At 44.0% G+C, this 15,663-nt stretch overlaps 1 protein-coding gene across 2 annotated transcripts in view; it reads left to right on the top strand.

Annotated features, from left to right (window-relative positions):
* TMEM131 (transmembrane protein 131) overlaps window positions 1–15,663 on the top strand; it is a 3,850,119-nt gene that overhangs the window by 2,242,282 nt on the left and 1,592,174 nt on the right. The gene's annotated exons all lie outside the window — the stretch shown is intronic.

The following is a 15,663-nucleotide window of genomic DNA, read 5'->3' as shown; positions in this document are numbered from 1 at the left end:
AATGCAACTGCAGTCCTGACATATGGGTTGTCCTGCCTCAGGCAGCCCTTCGGTCGGCCGGATTCCAAAGTCCGGGTCCGGCATCGGCCGATGTCGCCTACTCCCCGACGTCAGAGCGGCTGGGGTATAAAGGCATCCGCCGACGCCATCTTCTTCAGTCTTTCTTGCCGCGTGGTGCCCGAAGCAGAAGCAGTTCGCAAGTGCCGGTCGGTCAGCTCCTGTGTTTTCAGTTACCGAAGTCATCAAAAAGCTAAGTACCCCGTTGGGGAACATTTTTCTTGCCTCAGCCGATGTCAGAAAAAAATTGAAAAGGTTAATAATGGTTTGTCTTGTGGTAAACAAATACCTCATAAGGACTTCCATTCTTACTGCCTTCCCTGCCTGGGCCCAGACCACGACGTCTCGGCCTGTGCTTGCTTTAATAAGCACACACTCAGGTGCCGGGCAGAATTTGCCGAAGACGTTTTTGGTGAAAATTACGCTTATATCATGCCGTCGGAACAACCGACAGCACATATTTCCAAAAAACGTAACGACCGGGATCGACATCCTCTGCCCGCGTTGTCCACCGATACCACTCCTAAGCCTTCCGCGAGTGCATCGGTCTCTTTGGAGGCGGGAATTCAACCGCTCCAGGCCGACGACACCGCTTTACCACGTACTTCGGTCCCGGAGGTTTCCCCGGTGCCGGTTGTTGATTTTCCTCCCGAAATTGAAGCTCAAGATTTACCTGACACCATACCAGTGGATAAAGTTACTCCTGCACGTGGGGCAGCTAGGCCTCCCGTCTCCATGTCCATCAAGGCCTACACACGTGCTAAGGCTGCCAGCCAGCCTAAGGCCCATCCTCCTAAAACTTTTTCCCAGGGCCCCTCTTCTGATAAACAGATCATGACCCTAGCTGCAGATCTAATCTCTCTAATCAGAGGTTCTCAATCGCATCCAGACAGAGGTTCTCAGCCTCCTGCAGATAAAAGACCTAGGCCTGAGCAGACAGATACCCTCTCTTCAGGTGAAGCCTCTAGGGATTCAGAGCACTCAGATACCCAGGAAGAATCTTTCCAGGTCTACGAGGACTCTGATGCTAAGGAATCAATTCTTTCTGCCTCTCCTCCAGAGGATATTTCTTTCAGAGAAGTTCTCCACTCCATGAGAGAACATTTTCAGTGGCAGGGTCAGGAATTTTCTGACTCCAGGAAAAGGCTACGTACCTTCCTGAAGTTACCCCAGCACAGACCTTTAGCTATTCCTCCAGGGTTGGATGTCTTGGATGATGTATACGCAGACTCCAGTGTTTCCCCTGATTCTCTCCCTCCTGCTCCTGTCAAGCCAGACAGATATTACAGGGTTCCTGAAACTCATAAGCATCTCTTTAAGGCCCACTTTGTGGCTCTAGAAACTATTTCTCAGGGGCCCAAAGGAGTGGCTACTTCCTCGGCCAAAAACCCTTTGCCCACAGACAGGGAATCAAGGTCCCTGGAGAGATGGGGCAAAAAAGTTTATACCTCTTCCACCCTTGCCATGAGGTCACTTAACTGTCTTTTTCATATGTTTCAGTACCAGGATTACTTAATGGATGATTTGCAGAAAAAGTTAGCCTCTCCTGAGCCTATAGATAGAAAGGCATTGCAGGATTTGGTTCATAACACTCAGCAGGTTAGCAATCATTTTCTTCAGTGTGGTTATGATGCATTGGAAGCTTCATGTAGGGCAGCTATGACAGGGGCTGTTATACGTAGACATGCTTGGCTGAAAGAACAGCCACTGCCAGACCATGTTAAAGTAAAGCTCCTAGATGCACCTCTGGAAAAACAGAAGCTTTTTGGTGCTAACGCACAGGATGTGTTGAAGTCTATTGAGGAAAAGGCTAAATCAGTACAGACAGTCAAGGATTTCCTCCAGGTTCAGCCACCCAGATTCAGCAGGAATTGGCCTTCAAAGAATTGGTCCTTTCCAGACACTGACAAGTTTCAAAGGGGAAAAAACAGCATGCTCGAGGTAGAGGGCAATACCGAGGCTCCTACAGGCAGGGGCCGCCAATGGCAACCACCAAATCAGAGAAGTGGCGCAGGGAGTTCAGCTGCACCACAGGGACAATCACAATGACTTGACTTTCACTCCGCCGACCAAGGCTCAAAGAGAAACACCTCTAGGCAGAAAATTATCCTTATTTTCAAAGAACTGGCACATTTTAACCAAGGACAAATGGATTCTGGACATAGTAGACAAAGGGTACAGGTTCCACTTCCATACCTTACCAACGAGACAAGCCATGCCAAACCTGTCACAAAATCAAAGGGCAGAGGCACTCATACAAGTTTCAAAGCTGTTGCAAATAAAAGCAATAGAAAAGGTTCCTCCTCAGGAACAAGGCAAGGGATTCTATTCAAGACTGTTCCTTGTTCCAAGAAAAGAAAAGCAATGGAGACCTATACTGGACTTGTCCGCTGTAAACACTTATCTCTTTGTGCCAAAATTCAAAATGCTGACTTTACAGCAACTCCTTCCCATGCTGGGCAAGGGGTCTTGGCTGGTTACTCTGGACCTCAAGGAGGCATACTTGCATGTCCCTATCAGCCACAGTTGCAGAAGATACCTCAGATTTCTTGCAGGGTCAGAGCATTATCAATTCTCAGCATTGCCGTTTGTCTTATCTACTGCGCCCAGAGTATTCACGAAATGCCTGGCATCAGTAGTTGCACATTGCAGGCTCCAGGGGATTCAAATATACCCTTACCTGGACGACTGCCTTATACAAGCAGACAGCAAACAAACCTTGATAAGAAACTTGCACTATGTCATTCAATTACTACAGGCTTTGGGATACACAGTCAACATTCAAAAATCAAGACTACTGCCATCCCAACAGATTATTTTTCTAGGAGCCAAATTGGACACACAATCACAAATGGCTTTCCTCACAGAGGAGAAACAAGAACATTTACCAGATTACTTCAAAAGCCTAGCAAAGCTCACCCAGCTGACCGCAAGGAAAATCCTGCAGGCCCTGGGGTTCATGGCATCTTGCATTCTTCTGGTACCTCTGGCAAGACTACACATGAGAAAGCTACAATGGTACCTAAAAAGCTTATGGTCTCAACACAGCCACAATCTAGAAGACGTAATACCACTCATTCCATGCCTGCAAAGGGAATTTTGTGGTGGGCTCAAGCAAGTCATTTAAACAAAGGCATGTCTTTCAACAAACCTCTAGCAAGTCAAACCATTACAACAGACGCCTCAGATCATGGATGGTGGGCGCACATGGAGGGCAGATGCATTCAAGGGCAATGGTCTCCCAGGGAAATGCATCTGCACATAAATCAAAAAGAGATGTTGGCAGTGATACATGCAATCGAGGCCTTGAAATCCTTCAACAAGGTCATCTGCTAATAAGGACAGACAACACCACTGTCATGTGGTATATAAACAAGCAGGGAGGCACTCACTCTTACCCCCTCTGCAGACTAACAATGACTCTTTGGGAAAAGTCCCTGAAACTGAACATCCACTTGCAATCCCAGTTTGTTCCAGGCAAGGACAATGTTCTGGCGGACAGGCTGAGCAGAAATTTCTTGGACCCGCACGAATGGATGCTGCATCCACACATTTTCTCACAAATAACAAGTGCATGGGGAAGACCGGACATAGAACTCTTTGCTTCTCACCTCAATCATCACCTGGAGAAGTTCTGTTCAAGGACGCACCATCTTCTAGCCCGGAGAACGGATGCTCTCTCCTTCAGCTGGAATTCCCTGACAATTTATGCATTCCCTCCTCTACCATTACTGACCAAGGTGTTACTGAAGATCAAAGCAGAACAACCAAAAGGAATTCTGATAGCTCCAGACTGGCCAAGGCAGCACTAGTATCCATTGCTACTGAGCATAACTCACACCAAACCGTGGCCCTTGCCTCAATGGCCTCTGCTTCTAACTCAGCACAATTACAGGACTGTTCATCAAAACCTGCAAACATTGCAGCTGACAGCTTGGAGGGTTCCATGACTTTCACCCATATCTCTCTGTCCAAAAAAGTACAGGAAATCTTGCTGGAAGCACGCAGACCTTCCACCAGAAAAACCTATTCAGCCAAGTGGAAGAGATTCATCATCTGGAATGGCCAACAAGGGTTAGGATGCATCAGTAATGAGCATACCACAGATATTAGAATACTTGGCAGAAATGTTTCATAGTGGCCTCCCATATTCTTCCATAAAAATTCACGCTTCAGCAATCTCAGCAAAATACAACTGTGACCCACCTGTGTTTTCGCATCCCTTGCTAAGACAGTTTCTAAGAGGGATAAAGAATATCAAACCTCCCAGAAAACCACCAGTACCTGCATGGGACCTCAATTTTGTCTTGGAAAAATTAACTCTTCCTGCTTTTGAACCAGCAGCATCTTCAGAAATGCAATTTGTCTCCTGGAAAACGGTTTTCCTGTTGGCAGTTACCTCAGCAAGAAGAGTCTCGGAGATACAGGCCCTCATGGCAGTACCTCCCTTTCTCATTTTTCATCAGGACAGAGTTTCTCTAAGAACCAATCTTTCATTCATGCCAAAAGTGATATCCAGGGTGTCTCTAAATCAAGCAATTCACCTCCCTACTTTCTTTCCCAATCCTCAAAATAAGGGGGAAAAGCTGCTGCACACTTTGGACATACACAGACAATTACGCTACTACTTGAACAGAACAAAGACCACCAGAAAATCTGACCAACTGTTTGTAGCCTATGCTGCTGGAGTGCAAGGAAAGGCAATCTCCAAACAAACAATTTCAAAATGGATTGGACACTGCATCAGATTCTGTTACTCTTTCCATGGAAAAGGTGTGCCAGCCAATATTAGGCCACACTCCACCAGAGCTATAGCCACATCCACAGCTTTTCTAAGAGGAGTGGCTACAAAGGACATTCTAGAGGCTGCTACATGGAGCTCCATGCATACATTTACCAAACACTACAACCTGCCTTTATACTCCAGATCCTGAGCAGGCTTTGCTTCGGCAGTCCTGCAGGGCATTTTAGCTACACCATCCCTTTCTTAGATCCTACCACCCCCAGCTTGGCTATGGTATTCAACCCATATGTCAGGACTGCAGTTGCATTCTTGAAGGACATAGTACAGTTTTGTACCTACCATAAATGTAGATGTCCGATAGATATGCAACTGCAGTCAGGTTTTCCCTCCCTCCTACCCCTCTGCAATTTTCCTTTTGGGTCCATTCCCCCTTTCCTCTATTAGCTGGGGATATCTGTTATGGTGTATCTGTTTATTACTGTTGTGCATGTCTGGAATTTTTTTTTTATCCATTCACCAAATTTAGCCTTCTTTGGAAGGCACCTGGTATCTGGGGCAAGAAACACTGAAGAAGATGGCGTCGGCGGATGCCTTTATACCCCAGCCGCTCTGACGTCGGGGAGTAGGCGACATCGGCCGACGCTGGACCCGGACTTTGGAATCCGGCCGACCGAAGGGCTGCCTGCGGCAGGACAACCCATATGTCAGGACTGCAGTTGCATATCTATCGGACATCTACATTTATGGTAGGTACAAAACTGTACTTTTCACATTTGACCCCTTGCACTCTTATACACCTTTCCCCCAATTCTGATACCCAAATTCCTCCAGAAAGTATTGGAGAGAAAAGTCATAGTGATCCTCATCACCCCCTTTTGGCCTCAACAGGTATGGTTTCCCTTCCTATGGCCTCATCTAGTACATACTCCCTAGGTGCTGGGCTCAGCTCCAGATCTCCTATTTCACCCATCGTGGTTGCCACACCTGGATATTCACTCCGTCAAGCTCACCACATGGTTTCTTCAATTAAGTTCCAATGATAGCTAGGCAGTCCAGGCTTTCTTTCCCCTGGTTATTCACATTTTGACTTCTTCTCAGAAACCCCCGACCCCCGAAGATGTGTAAAAGTAAGTGGAAAAGGTCCCACTATAAGGGTTTCAAACAAAACCTTAAACCCCTTCTCAGCACCTTTCCTTGCCATTCTGGAATTTGTAGCATCTCTTTTTCATGACAGAGCCACTTACTCCACTATTAAGGTGCAGTTTGCTACTTATATCATCTTTTCAAACTGGGGAAGGTCACATCCCCACTGCATCCTTTAGGATATCCAAAGCTTTTCTCAGAGGTGCCTTTCTTCTTTGGATTCCAGTCCAGGAACTGGTACCCTCTTGCTACATTACTATTCTGTTTCAGGCCTTTACTGCCCCCCCTCACTCTGAACCTGTGGCCAAAGTTAATTTTGAAACTCTTGCTGTGGAAAACTATTTTTGGTGGCCATTAGCTCTGCCAGGAGAATTGAATTTCAGAGCTCTTGCTTTATCTTCCAAACCCCCTTACCTGATCTTCCACAAAGATAGGGCATCCTTAAGAATTTAACTCATCTTTTCTTCCTAAGGTAGCTTCTGAATCATCTGTTAATCAGTCAATCTTCCAGTATTCTTTCCAAAATTTTCCAACAAGCACAAATACTTGCTACATTTGCTGGATGTGCACGGTCTGCTGCATTTGTGTTTACATTGCACTAAGACGATCAGAAATACTGAGCAGTTATTTGTATCCTTTTCTTCAGCTAAAATGAGTAAGGGAGTATCCATGGTAACTCTCTCTGATTAGCTAACAGACTGCATCTCCTGTGTCTACAAGGAAAAAGGCATATCCAGTCCTCCAAAGGCTCACTTCTTCAGCCTTTTGCATGGTACCTCCTGGTGACGTATGTGCTACTGCTATTTAGTCCATGTCCATACATTCATTTTACATTGTAAGTTGGACATACAGTCAAGATCTAGAGCATCCTTTGGTTTGACTATGATGCAGAATATCCTTCAGTGGTACCTGCCAACCTCCCAAGAGTTCTTGTAGCTTGGGACTGTGTTCCATCTGTTGAGGAATTGATGGAAGAGACAGCATCAGAGATGAAAGTTATGTACTTACCACAACAAACTGTGTTGCCTGCTTCCATCCTTCAACCTTCCCCCTCCCTTTTCTGTCCCTTTCACTGACTCCTGGAGTGGCTATGGTGAGCTATCTTGGCCTGTCCCTGTATGCCTCACAGCCTAAGTATGAAAGCTGGTTTCTTTCTCGTCTTTTCTTAGCTATTGTTATACACGGGGTCTCCCTTTTTCTAGTATTATGGGCAAACTCAATCAGGTATGTTGCTCTTTACAGGGGGATTATGGGTAAGGGGAGGAGCCTGAGCACTAGATCTAAAGTTTGTTAATGGCCAAAGTCAGATCCAGAGACCCATCTGTTGAGGAAGGACAGAAGCAGACGGCACAGATCTGTCGTCATGGTAAGCGTATAACTTTCATTTCTGTACACATTTTCATTGTATAAATATTTACCTCCAAAGTCTTATAGACCATTCCTTTCTAATTTATGCTGAGTCACATATGTGCAATTGTCAATTGTTAGTAGTGAATATAAAAACCTTCTAGTAAGTGCTAACAAGAGTGGGAGAGCTGTGTTTTCACAGTTGTGTGTAGTTACAGAATAAACCAGCTGATCTTACTGTTATATGTCTTAGCAATTTTAATGTTTTTTCTTTGTCCAGATCAGCTGATCGAATGGAACATTTAAATTATAAATTCCTTGTAAGATGCAGCATGTTGTACTTTCCTCTCGATCAGCACATCTTTGTTAAATGTGCTTATTATATTTAATCAAACCCAGGTCAGTTGTGCCTTCCAGTAATATAATTGCATAGACCTGAATCTGAGATTCACAGCAGACATTTCAATGCCTTATTAAAAGGGACATTTTCAAATTTTCAATCCTGACTGTGCAAAGGCAGTAGGCTTATAATTCAATGAAAAAGTTAAAAAGATGAGACAGCAATGACAAAGAATTAAAAAAAATGTACAGTGCCATCTTAAAACTTTATCTCCTAAAACTCTTACAGTTTCCTTTGTTAAGGTTGTTAAAATTTTGGTGTGATAGTTTATGATACCATTTTTATCAAGAATGATGAACATAAGAAATGAAGCCTGCATGACAAAGGTAGTAAGAAGAAACACCACACTACTATATGTATTCAGACTGTGGACTTGTACTTCTATAATCAGAAGGATGATGCTAAAAGTGTAAAAATGCAAATACCTGAAGAGTCCACTTTATGGAGTTTACTTCCTGTCCTGGCACTAAAGTCTTTATGAATTATGGCAGAGCACAGTAAGCAAGACAATTCAGAAAAACTCCCAATAAATTGTTTTCCAAATGGTAAGAGGAAATAACAGCAACACAGATCTATGAAGAAAATCTATAACAAGTAGGTGCAAGTGAGAAAGTGGTCCTATTCTGCATTAGTTTTCCACATGGGAAACACTCCATATAATTGAATGTTTATAATCTCGAATATATTTAACACCAGCAGAAATGATTGAAACTCATTTGATCACTTCTGCTGGTGTTAAATTTGTGCAACATTGTGCACAGTGGGTATCAGGGAAATTGCCTTTTCCTCATTGCAGGGGGTGTGCAAGGGAGCTTGCCCCCCTGAAAAAAGACAAGTATTTTTTTATACTGTTTTGGCTTTCGAGTTTTTGGGATCAATCTTTAGACTTTTGAGATTTGTGTATTTCGATGTTTAGATGTACATCTCCACGTGAAAGCACAGCAACCCTAGTATGCTACACACTTCAAATGAGAACATGCGCTAGTTTGTTTGTAGAATCTATATAAATTTGTTTTAATGTTAAAGATATTTATTTAATTTGAATAGTGACAAAGGGCCACACAATCCATTAGAATACTGGCAGAATACATTAATAGCAGGAAGACACAGCTATAGCTTAGTATGCAGATGTCTGTCATTAGATCACTGCTGCAGTAGCCTAAGTCGGTGGGTTATTCATGCCAGGGATAACACCAGCTGAGCAGTATTCACTTTAGGCACCTTCTTCATGCCTACACCATTACTAAGCTCAAGCAGAGCTTATAAATAGTACAGTTTGGATGCCCAGCATTGTAGACCTTTCATGCAGTTGTTGTGATCCTCTTCAGACTTCAGAGGAATGCCAGTCAGCTAGTTTTTCTTCAAGGTTGGACAGGTTAGCTCTCTTTGCAGAATAAAAGCCTTCTGCATTATTTTTTTTGAAAAAAAACGTTGATGTTATGTAGTCCTATCTCGCTGTAATTCTTGCTGGATGGGTTTGGAGCTGATCCTCGGCTCCGACTCGGCCGATACTAAAGCTTGAGAGCTTTTACTGGTTCAAGGCTATCCCCTATCTCATGGTACACCACGGCAATTCCCCAGATTTCGTTTGCCGCGAAAGCTTCAAAGTTGTCTTCTTACTGGCTCGTTGGCAAAATAAAATTTTTCAATATTTTTTGATATTTTTGACTATATTTCTTCACCTTTTTATATTTAACTAGTTTTTTCCTATTATCTGAGTGTTTGTTATGAGTGTTTGCTCCCTTGTCCCCCTTTCTTAAGGATTGTACGGCCCATTTTAGTTAGAGGGCCGTAGTTGCCCGTTTAAATTAGAGGGCCTTTCCTCTCTGTGCGCTAGTCCTTCCCCTTATATATATATATATATATATATATATATATATATATATATATATATATATATACACACTTCTCTTTATAGTAGTACTATTTTTTTTTTTGTGTGGTTGTATTGTTATTTCTTCTCTATAGAAATATGTCTAAGGATAAAGACAGAGAGCATAAAGAACACTGCCCTTCTGGCTTTAAAAAATGCGACAAATGTTCTCAAAAAATGTCATTGACTGACAGTCACACCAGTTGTGTGTACTGTCTTGGAGAGGCTCATTTACAAGAACCCTGTACCTTCTGTCATGCTTTCAGCACCAGGGTTATTAATGAAAGGAAAAATAAACTTATAGATAGGGGCCTTATGACTAGTTCCTTCCAAGAACAGCTGGAACAAGGTCAGACAGTTCCCAAAATTACATAAAAGGAAATCTCCTTCGGTTCCGGCATTGGAACCATCAAAGAAATCATAAGCAACGGAGGCGAAGAGTTCTGACTCCAATTTTACTTCTTCAGTCTCGGTGCTGTCTTTTTCATCGGTGCCGAGACAACCTTCTCTGTCGAGACACTCACCTATTTTGGAACCGGTTTCACCAACCTTAAGATCTTCTGTTTTGGAAAGGAGGAGATCTCCATCTATCTCCACCCATTCCTCCAGGACACTTTCAGATGAGGATGTCGAGCGGATGGTGAAGAGGCTGCTCTGTGATCCGGTGCTGGCAAAAATATTAGCTCCTTTGGACCCAAAGGCTTTGGAGCCGTCCCATCTTCAGTCTATTGCTCCTCCTCCGACTGCTTCACTCTCGGAGTCTAATGCTTTGGGTCCTTTAGTGCTGGAACCTTCGGTTCCAAGAATTCTTCCTGCTTCCTCGGAACTGGTAACTCTATCCTCATTGGCTCAGTCTGGAGCCGTGGGGTCTGGGAGCCGACGCTATCGGGTTGACTCCGAGAGGGATAGTCACCCCGTTTTTTCTTCAGAACCGACCCTCCCTCTCAGTGCTTCGGCTCGTGTGAGCTCAGCTCCCATGTCCACCTCAGAACCTGCCCATCCTGCTCAGAGTCGACCTTCTGTTTCCTCGGAGCGGAGGTCTTCTTCGGACCAGGGTGGTAAGGCTTTTAAGGCAATAGAGAAAGCTTTGTCTAGTGTTAAAGCCCTGCCATTGGATCCGATGTCCCTCCAGCAGCCTACAGTAACCTCTTCTCCCCCACCTGCCCCTAAGCGTAGGGAACCAGAGTCTCAAGGAGCCCCCATTGAAGGTGTCCCCTCTTCTGAGACCTCTCCAGATTACCGCAATGGAGAGGTCCCTCGGAAGAGACTTTGTAAGAGGAAGCACATTGACTCACCCGAGTCTGTCACTTCAAACACTGATTTGGATGAGTCAGAAGGGTCCCCAAGATCCCCCTCTGAAGATGTCTCTTTTGCAGACATCCTTGAAATCCTTAGACAGAGATGTGATTGGAAGACCTCTAACCCTACTGAGGATGAATCAGTGTACCTTGAGGCTTTTGGTTCCTGACCGTCCACCTCTTGGGTGACACAGCCATATGACCAACTTTTAGGGGTCATATCCCGAAAAGCTTGGACCTCTCCGGACACAGTGGAGCCTGTCCCGAAGAGGTCAAACAAATTTATGACCACTCCAATAGACAAATCTTTTCTAACTAAGGGAGTTTCTGTGGATGCTATGGTGATAGCAGCGGCCATGAAGAAGGAGTTGTCAGAGACATCCTCAAATATCCATCCACCTAATGAGTCTAGGATGATGGATAGATATGGAAAGTGTACCTTTTCTTCAGTGGCATTTACCTTATGATTGCTTAATTACCTCTCCCATTTTACTAGGCTTCAAAGGGATCTCCTAAAGGAGTTGGGAGATACCCTTCAGGGTTCAGTAGCTTCAGGATCCGCTGACAAGGTATCTGCGTAGCTCTCCACCCTTACATCTATTGCTAACTCCTCCATGAGGCTGATTTCCTATGCAGCTGATGGAGTGAGCAGGGCGGCCACAGAAGGGCTCTCTCTTAGGAGACATTCCTGGATGCGTCTATGCAACTTTACGGAATCCTTCAAGTCTTCCCTTACCAACTTCCCCTTTGATGGTTCATCTCTTTTTGGACCTCAGGTAAAAGAGACTTTGACCAGGTTTGAGCAGAAAGTGAAAACCTTATCTGCTGTCAGAGTCTGTTTCTCCCTTCCTTCTAGACTCTATCCCAAGGGTCAAACAGGAGGGAAAATGTGGTTCCTTAAATCTCAAAAAGGTTTCCCTCAAGCACAAGGTCAGCCCTCTCGTAGAGGCAGAGGGGGAGGTTATAATGGAAGATGTGGCAGAGGGGGTCCCGCAACACCAGGGTGATAGAGATGCTTTCGCTGATCGTCCCTTTCATCGCCCCTGAGGGGGTTGCCCAACTGTCCGTCTCTGGAGGCAGTCAGTGGTCGTCTCTCACTGTACCCAAGCGTCTGGCTACAAATTTCCCAAGATCAATAGGTACAAAATATAATCTCCAGAGGTTACCTGATAATTTTTTATTTCCAACTTCCCTACAAATCGGTCTTTACCAGATGCACCACCCAATCAAATAGATTGTGCAGCATTAGAGGTAATCTCACTGCTTCAAAAAAGATTCATCCAAGAAGTCCCCACAGAGCAATTAGGATCCGGAACTTAGTTGCAATTCTTTTTAGTTCCAGAAAAGACTGGGGACTGGAGATCAATTTTAGATCTCAGCAAGCTAAACAAGTCTGTAAAAAAAAATCGAAGTTCCGTATGATCACTCTGCAGTCAATTCTTCTGTTTATCGGAAAAAACAATTGGATGTGCTCCATAGATCTTTAGGATGTGTACTTACCATATCAAAATGGACAGGCTCTCCAGAAGACATCTATGCTTTTGGCTGGGAGCCAGTCATTTTTAATTTTGAATACTGCCCTTTCGCCTCACTACTTCTCCCAGAGTGTTCACCAAATGTATGGCAGTGGTCATGGCTCACCTGAGATGTCAAGGATTTCAGGTGTTTCCGTACTTAGACGACTGGCTCCTCACTGCTGCCACCAAGCACCAAGTAATCTGAGCCAGGGATGAGACTCTATCCTTGTGCACCAGATTAGGAATTACAGTAAATCTAAAAAATCTGCCTTATCTCCATCGCAGCGCATTGTCTTCTTAGGCTCAGACATAGACTCAACCACCATGACAGCAAAACTGACACCAGAAAGGATAGAATCATTGCACAACCAAGTCAGACTCCTGCTGACCAAAGACAAAGTACAGGCCAGGATAGTTCTTGAAGTCCTAGGGACTATGGCATCCACCATTCATTTAGTTCCCTTAACCCATCTACACATGAGAGTACTTCAGTGGCTACTATTTGTGCAGTGGTCAATGCAGGATCTACCCTTGTCCCATCAAATACTCATTATGAACTCTTGCAAAAAGGATCTAACATGGTGGTTACATACAGATCACCTTTATCTAGGTCGTCCCCTTCTTCCCCCTCAACAAAATGCAGTCTTAACCGCGGAAGCTTCCCAGATGGGATGGGGGGGCATTATCTGGGAATGACAGTCCAAGGTATCTGGCAGGATCACGAGAACCACTTGCAAATAAATGTTTTGGAGATGAGAGCAGTGATATAGGCATTGCAAGCACTTCACAGTTCTCTTCCTTCCGGGACAATTGTGATTCAATCAGACAACATGTCTGTAGTGTGGTACATAAACAAACAAGAGGGAACCAAGTCTTACCCACTTTGTCAAGAGGCACAAAGAGTATGGAAATGGGTGTTGGACACTCAGTGATTCCTGGTAGCAACTCACATTCCCAGGAAGTCCATTGTGATAGCAGACAAACTGAGTCGAGCAATTCTGATGCCTCACGAGTGGTCCCTGAAAACAGAAGTTGCTGAAGAGATTTTCCGCAATTGGGGCCACTCTTGCTGCGACCTATTTGCCACATACATTAACGCCAAATGCAGCAACTACTCTGCCCTCATTCCCCATCCGGGGTTGTCAACCAGGGATGCTGTGGTCCACAATTGGCCTCTGGGTCTTCTTTATACTTTTCCACCCTTTCCTCTCATACCAAATGTGATTCAGAAAGCAAAACTGTTGAAGAGTACCCTGATCCTCATTGCTCCTTACTGGCCTCGCCAAGTCTGGTTCCCCTTCCTGTGGCCCTATCTCCTGGAGGAACCATGGATTCTGGAACCATCTCCAGACCTTCTGATTCACCAATCAGGACAGTTCCATCTTACCATCCAAACCCTGAAATTGCCAGCATGGCTGCTCCAGTTCCAAGAATAGCCAGGTGTATATCCCTTTCTCCTTCTGTTAAGCACATTCTCATTTCTTCCCACAAACCTTCCACCAGGAAATTATATTCCAGCAAATGGAAAAGGTTTTCCATTTGGGCAGCTAAACAAGGCATAAATCCCTACTTGGCTCCCATAGAGTCTGTCCTGTCTTTCCTTGCATCTGTTTTTCAAGAAGGGGCTGCAGCTGCTGCCATTAGAGTTCAGTTGGCTGCCATCTCAAATTATCATTTTGGGAACATGGGAAATCTGATTATGTCCCAGTCTTTATGTAAAACCTTTTTGAAAGGAGTCCTCCTCCTCAGACCTCCAGTCAGGCAACCTCTGGAGCCCTGGGACTTAAACTTAGTTCTGACCTCATTGATTTCTTGACTTTTCTAAACTGTCTTCTTCCTCCAACTTGAAATTGTTGTCTTGGAAGACATTGTTCTTAGTAGCTATAACATCTGCTAGGAGGGTTTCATAATTGCAAGCTCTGACCATTCGACCTCCACGTGGCATGAATAGTAAAACAAAGTCCTTTTATTTGTATGTACATAGTTATTGATAGTATAATTACTATTATGTATTTAGTTACTTTCATGCAAACAAGATCTGGGGGATTACCGTGGTGCATCATGGGATAGGGGATAGCCTCAAGCCAGTAAAAGCTCTCAAGCTTTAGTATCGGCCGAGTTGGCTCCAAACCCATCCAGCAAGAATGTAGGCGAGATAGACTACAAACATGGAACATTATGGTAAGTACATAACTTCTTATTTTTATACATTAGTTTTCTTTTTTACTGTATGTTAAGGAGTTGTTTTTTGCAGAATGTCACAGTGAGATTGTTTATGCTACTGTCTTTCATTTTCTGTGTAGAAAATCAGTTTGAAAAAAATTGGGGGCCAAGTGTGTTATGTTTCTCTGATATATTTATGTTTTGAAAGGCTATTTTTGAGTTTTTAGTGGTTGACATTATTTGTGTGCATCTTCAACACTGTGTTTTATAAGGGGGTGTGACCAACTGTCGCTAGCAGAGCTAGTCAGGACATTTGCTTACCTTTCTCTGTTTGACTGTGGAGTAGAAAACTGTATCCATAGTCCATCCTTCCATCGGGTACAAGAAGAAGAAAGTTACTAAGTCTTTGTCTATGCAGTGGGCTTATGTTTTGCCTCAGCTGCTGATGTGTGACTTTGCTGTGGCCATTTTTAGAACCATGAACCACATTCTTTATCTCTGGATCCCATTAATCATCTAGCCTTAGAAGACTCTATGGAATGGGGGTCAGTATTGTCCTTTGCAGTTGTTGGGATGCCTTTGCAAGTATGGGGGTACCACTCATATTTGAACTCCAAGGAAAGAGTGAGAAATAGCTGTCCACATTGCCAGGCTGCAGACTTGACTCCCAGGCTAGAGGTCCTTCTTTATGTTGGTCTTCTGCCAATGTATCCCTTAGGGGAAAAAGTTAAAAACTTGTCTTCTCCAGTACAGCTTTCCTTGAAAAATGGTGATTTATCAGGCTTAGCCAAGGGATTATTAGAAGCAGTTAATGCCTTTTCCACTGACTGCTTATTACTTGGTAAAAGAAAGATTTGCCTCCCTCTCTGACAGTGGGTCCCAGTCAGAGGAACAGAGGTTGGACTGGGAGGATATTTTTTCGTTAATCTTCCTCAAGCAGTATACTCAGATTCTGGAGATAGTGTTTCTTTGAAGTCTTCTCCACAGGAATTATATTTTACTGATACTTTTGCAGAAATTAGGGGTTTGTTTTAGTGGGAACAAATTAAAATTGTTGCATATATTCAAAAGTAATGTGAATTGCTACAGCTGGAATTTCCACAACCTGTAGCGGTTCTCCA

This window comes from Protopterus annectens, chromosome 5.part0, assembly GCF_019279795.1.
Source record: "Protopterus annectens isolate FY-2018-M chromosome 5.part0, PAN1.0, whole genome shotgun sequence".
NCBI lineage: Eukaryota > Metazoa > Chordata > Ceratodontiformes > Protopteridae > Protopterus > Protopterus annectens.
Note: the sequence above shows the minus strand (reverse complement) of the source record. Positions and strands in the feature narration are given on the sequence as shown.